General features: G+C 38.1%; 3 non-coding genes across 3 annotated transcripts; all 3 read right to left on the reverse strand.

Moving 5' to 3' along the window:
- Positions 1-1,602: 1,602 nt before the first annotated feature.
- Positions 1,603-1,684, reverse strand: trnal-aag (transfer RNA leucine (anticodon AAG)). The gene has a single exon. It is a non-coding gene; the product is annotated as a tRNA-Leu (tRNA).
- Positions 1,685-3,928: 2,244 nt separating this feature from the next.
- On the reverse strand, positions 3,929-4,010 carry trnal-aag (transfer RNA leucine (anticodon AAG)). Its single transcript has one exon. It is a non-coding gene; the product is annotated as a tRNA-Leu (tRNA).
- Positions 4,011-5,530: 1,520 nt separating this feature from the next.
- Positions 5,531-5,612, reverse strand: trnal-aag (transfer RNA leucine (anticodon AAG)). Its single transcript has one exon. It is a non-coding gene; the product is annotated as a tRNA-Leu (tRNA).
- Positions 5,613-6,120: the final 508 nt, after the last annotated feature.

Below are 6,120 nucleotides of genomic sequence, written 5' to 3' on the forward strand. Positions count from 1 at the left end.
CAGAGAGAGACAGACAGGAGGAGCTGTTGGCGAAAATAAGAAATTATCACACAGAAAACACGAGACACACACACACACACACACATACATGTGGGAATGACCTAACGAACTGCGTCCTGTTCCTGTCCTGCTTTTTGTGGACCTGAGCTCAAAATCGAAACTCCATTAAATGCATTAGAACGCTCTCTAACTGTCTCTCACTGTGTCTGTTTGTGTGTCTGAGTGTGTATTGCGTAAGCATGTGAGCATAAGTGTAACAAAAGGTTCTGCCCTTATGGTTATGTCACTGAGTCTCTGTTTACATCGAATAAAGCTTATAAATTAACACAAAATGTGCTTTTGATAGAAATAAGTGTGGTTCAAGGTGTAGTGTTGTTGCTTTTGTGCTGCGCAGGGCTCTTCTCAGGTGTCTGTGTGTGTGTGTGAGAGAGAGAGACAATATTCAAATGTCTGTCCTCGCATAAGTGGGGACAGAAGCAAATGTGCCAGCCAAGAACAAATATATAAACAAACAATGACCTCCCCTGCGGTGACAAATATTATGGCCTTCACGTGTGTGGACACGCATGAGTAAGCCGTGTTAGAGACGATGATAGGACGGTACAAACGGCTTCACGGACCTACAGCGGCAGAACAGCAGGCAGACTGAGAAACCTGATGCGTTGCCATGGCAGCAGCATCATTCAGGCAAACTTTCAAGGCAGCAGAGATGAATTCACTCACGGTGGCGTCATGCACGGACAAAAATCACATCACAATTTCCAGCAAACGTTTTAAACTGGTCCACATTTTCTACTATTTCTACTATTTCTCAGTTCACACATTCTTTTATTATTAATTCTCCAATTATTGAATTCTATTATTCTCTTAGGGCTGAGCACTGTGTCAAAATTATAGTGATATCACGATATGAGATTGTGGATATTGTTATATCATGATATGACGTAAGTGTTGTGTTTTCCTGGTTTTAAAGGCTGCATTACAGTAAAGTCTCAATTTACCAGACTGTTTAACTGCTGTATTATTTGCTGTCACCCACTTATTCATTATATCCACATCACTGATGATTATTTATCAAAAGTCTCACTGTGTTAATGGTCATCCTTATAATGTTGTTGCAGTATTGATGAGGTATTTGGTCAAAAATACCATGATGTTTGTTTTCGTCAATATCACCCAGCCCTATATTTTATGTTGTGTTATTAATTTGTAAGCATTTACATAATTTCCATTTTTTAATTATTTTTTTTATTACTCTGGCATAAATGTCAATTTTGTGCAGTTTTATGTTGTGAATGATGATGAATGGAAGACAGGGAAAATGATGAAACATGACTCTGTTTGCATCATGTCATGGCTGTTTTAGTCAAATGGGCGTAAAATCAATCAAATTACTTGTTAATTTTTCAATACACACACATCTTCATCTCTACAGTTGTCATGTCAACTGCGTAAACCATTTCACAGTTTGACACAAACACATCCACAGTGTATATTATCCACAGGTGGAACTTTTAAGTAAATCAGGTTCTCCTTATTGTATGATAGAGATCCTTGCACTTGCTCATTGATATTATTTCAGAGACGTTCATGTCAAAACCCTAGCAGCGGTGGGATTCGAACCCACGCCCCCGAAGAGACTGGAGCCTTAATCCAGCGCCTTGGACCGCTCGGCCACGCTACCTGTGTCAAATGACTTAAAACAACTGATTCCAGTTAGTCTGTATGGAGTATTGATTAGATTTAAAGTCAAAGATAGGTGTAACATTCAAGATAATTTAAGGGAAAACCTTATCATATCAGTTTTCCATCTTATCTCACCTTTTGTACAACAAGGTTCCTTGACAGCACCATGGAACAAATAAAGAACACCATCTACCATGAAGCCTTTATGTCGCTAACGCCAACATAAAGGCGAGCACAGGATGTGCTACTTTAAGGACATATAGATAGATAGACCAAAAAAAAGAAAAGAACCTGATTAAATGATTAAAAGTTTTCAACACTTTAAATAAAAAACACTGATCATATGTCAAGGCTGGTACATTGGACTGAAACCAGCATTAACTGATTTTTATTTTGTTTTCTCATCTGACAAACATTCTGTGACCTGGTGGACATATGAGCAAACAATTGCCTATAAAATAGTAATATAGTTACACATACACTGATGAATCTAAGTCCAATATTCACCCTCCTTTTACCACCAACTTCTGAGGAAAATATCTGCATCTTTAGCATCGACATAAAAGAAATGGACAACATTATGGCTTTCCAAAAGTAAAGCCAAAGCATAAATATGTGAATGATGTGGTGTTAGTTGGTATTATGCAGACAAGGGACCAAATGTTCACATTTGTATATAATAAAGAATATTATTATCTTGACTGCATCCTATTGGCTGGCTGCAGTGTAGGTCATTAATCCCGCCTCCCCAAGGTTAATTGATAGGACACTGCACAGACTCCGACTCCAAATGATGCCAAAAGCGCAAGATGGCAGTTTCAGTGTAGGAAAACTGGTCTAACTCTGAAAGATATGGAGCTTTTTTTTTTCTATGTTTATTCAAGAGTGTGGTCTTTCAATTTGAGGGCATGACTCATTGATTTTATGTTCAATGCTTTCCCTCAAAAGCCTGCCCTCGCTCTGAAATAGCCTCTGCTTGTGCTTAGATTTGCCCTGCTTCTGCTCAAACTGTAGGCGTGCACTCAGATATATTGTTGGTTGCACTCCAGCCTCAGCCCTTTCTACTTGTACTCAGATGACTCCTGTCTGTTCTCAGACTTTTTTATGTCAGAATTACCCAACTTATAGAACCTCTCCCTTTTTCCTCCCGAGATCACAATTCTCTTGTAGTTTTTTCTTTTTCATCATCACAACCTGTTTCTGACTGTCACTGTACAGCGTATAAAAGCCCTACATCTTTAAAAGTCTAGTTTCCATCCGGACAACAATGCAGCTACACCAGAATTCCTGTTTCTGAAGGAAAGTTTTAACGGACAGGGATATGTCTTTTGTAAAAATCAGCTGCGTCAATTTTATTTGAGGGGCAGGGTCAAAAACTAAATCAATGAAAGAAAACTGATGAATTAGTTTAGATTAAGTTTGGAGAGGGGCGAAATAAAAACTAAAATTAAAGTGATTAAATAAACATGCTGTTATAGTGTACTGTCTCATTTTATTTTCATTATTTAAAAGGTAAAACTTTTAAAGAACTTATTTGGTTTCAAAATTTTTGAGGTCTCAAGGTTGGGAAGTATGATGTATGGTGTTCAACGACGAGAGACAAATAATTCTTTGATCCCATTTGAATCGTGCCATGAACTGCATCTACAATGTTTGTCAATTTAAAAGATAATTTTACAAGTCAAAAAGTTGCAGTTTAATTCCTTTTGTTATTGCTGAAAACACAACAGACAGCACATCGTCAGATTCTATGTAAAACTCAACTTTAGTTGTTGATTTTTTAAAAAAAAATCTGTGTTGAACAAATTACTTATTAATAACTACGTTATATAATATTTTTAAATCTCCAGTCAGCTTTTAGAACTGACTTCGTACCCCATGAAATCTGTGTTATGGCTTATTCAATTCTCAGTTCCAGGATTCTGCCCGTCATTGTTATCACAGAAACTTTATGGCCCACCTTAATGTTGCCATCAGTCTGTGCCGGCCCACGCTGGGCCACTGTTAGAAGATAAATGCCACCAGGCCTAACAGCTTCGCCAGGGGAAACCTGAACTTCACCGAGCGTACAACACAAACAACTCCAGTTTAAAACACACCTTTTTCACCATTTATTTCCTATTCTACACTGTTTGTTTTCCACAGAAAGAGGCCCGCTGATAGAAAGTGTTGTTTCTCTTATACGTATGATTACAAGCGTTTTTTCTTTGGTATCATGTCAGAGACATTCATGTCAAAGCCCTGGCAGCGGTGGGATTCGAACCCACGCCCCCGAAGAGACTGGAGCCTTAATCCAGCGCCTTGGACCGCTCGGCCACGCTACCTCTGAAAGAGACAAGAAAGCAGCTAGTTCCAGTTACTATGCAGTGTTAAATAAATTTCAGTAATACAAAACCATAATATTCAAGAGAGGTATGAGGAAAACTCTGTATGATGTCATGAAGAGATTTTATTTTTTGTTTTATTTGCTGTTTTTCACTGATAACAGTTGGCTTAGCAGAGCTTTAAAAACCAAAACAGTGAGCTGAAGGTTATGTTGCTTTCACATTGCACACACTCATTTGATACAAACGTTAAATTAAATTTCTTATTAGTGCAGCTTTGATGTCAACTTTTTTGACTTAGTATTTCATAATGGTAATTTCCTGTGATGACCACATGATAGACGTCAGCAAGCCCGTCCGGAGCCAACAGTCAGACTCTGATCCATTTAACTTCTCTCTCCCTTCATTGTTCCCTTGTACATGCAGAGCACACATGCTGCGTGCTATTCTTCTCTCCAATGTACAGACAATATTACAATTTACAAAGAATATAATATACACAATATAGTATACATACATAAATACATTTTTGCAATGTTTAAAGATAAACATTATTGTCAAAAATGACATCAGGGAACTGAAACAGTAAACTTTCAACAGCATTTTTAATAAGTATAAATAACAAGAACAACAAATAGAGCAAAAATATATGTATATACTAAACCTGAATTAAGAAAAGGGATCAAATATATGTAGAATTCTGCCTGTAAAGCCAACAAATCAGCATAATGTTAAAGAAAATTCATATAGGCACATACTGGACAACATATATGCCAAAATCATTACAGCTGTGATAGGTCAATAATACTGGTAGATCAATACATCAGTCAGGTACCATTTAAGGCCTATGATAAATTTACCTCCTAGTAGCATGTATGTGCTTTAGCATGGTCTTCAACAGGTGGTTTGTGACCCCTATGAGGTCCCCAGAGTTACTGCAGAGCGGGAGCCCAAAATTGTTGTTTGATTAAAAAAAAAAAATCTCCAAAAATGTACAAAATTTTACACAAATTGAAACTTTGTGCAATTATGTGAGCTAGCTAACCCACTATATTATTTGCAGCGCCTATTGATATTATCCAATTAGCCGTGTTATTATCCCGTGTGTACAGAAACTCTTGTGAGAAATAATGGGTCTTTTTTTTTTTTTAACTTGACAAGCTAACTCTGACATACCATCCACCTCAAAAAGAAGACAAGAAAAAGTGCAGAGGACACCTAACATTAGCCATGTTTACAACTCCTGCTCACTCAGCAGCTAAGGGTAAGAACATATGTACATGCACATATGTAGTAAGGGGTTCCTGGTCTGAAATCTGTTAATATGTCTTGGTTTTGAAGGACTTCACAGTTAGAAGGATGTAAAAACACCAACAATTGCCTTCTGCTCCGGAGATCCCCAGCTGTCTTCAGATAGACCACTTCATGAGTACAACATGTACCCACTCTTATATTTCGTGTATGACTGCCAGTATTAACCACTGTGTATTAGTAGTGTAGGGGTGTGACTGTCAAAACTCTGGCAGCGGTGGGATTCGAACCCACGCCCCCGAAGAGACTGGAGCCTTAATCCAGCGCCTTAGACCGCTCGGCCACGCTACCTTGTACAGCACGTATTTTCTCAACTTCCCATCGTTACATAAAGGTTATTGAATACCCATAGAAGCAACGTTTACAACCGCTAACACTGTCAGAAGTATAACGACAACTCGCCCCACTCGGCACATTAGATACATCAGGAAGTAAAATATAAGAGTAATACTCAAGGGAGACAAAAATGAAAGTATGTAAAGGCTTAAATTTTCCGCTTTATTCGCCTTCTCTCGCGGACAACAACCCTTTGGTAACAACACCATGGAAGCGACCAAAGAACACAGAGAAATCAAGAGAATTCACATCTACCACGAAGCCCTGGTCCTGATAAAACGACAGCACAAAAGTTAGCATTGGGTGTGCTGTTAGGATGAAAGTTGTTTTAAGCTATTCGTTGTAGCTGGATCTGATATCTTGCGTAAATTGATGCATTTTATGAAATAACTGTCGACATTTACTTGGCATATGTAAGTCAACATCTGCTGTTATGGAGGCCAATTTCTAAAAAAAAAAATGA

The sequence above is a fragment of the Lutjanus erythropterus genome, chromosome 3 (genome assembly GCF_056507025.1).
Source record: "Lutjanus erythropterus isolate fLutEry1 chromosome 3, fLutEry1.hap2, whole genome shotgun sequence".
Lineage (NCBI taxonomy): Eukaryota > Metazoa > Chordata > Actinopteri > Lutjaniformes > Lutjanidae > Lutjanus > Lutjanus erythropterus.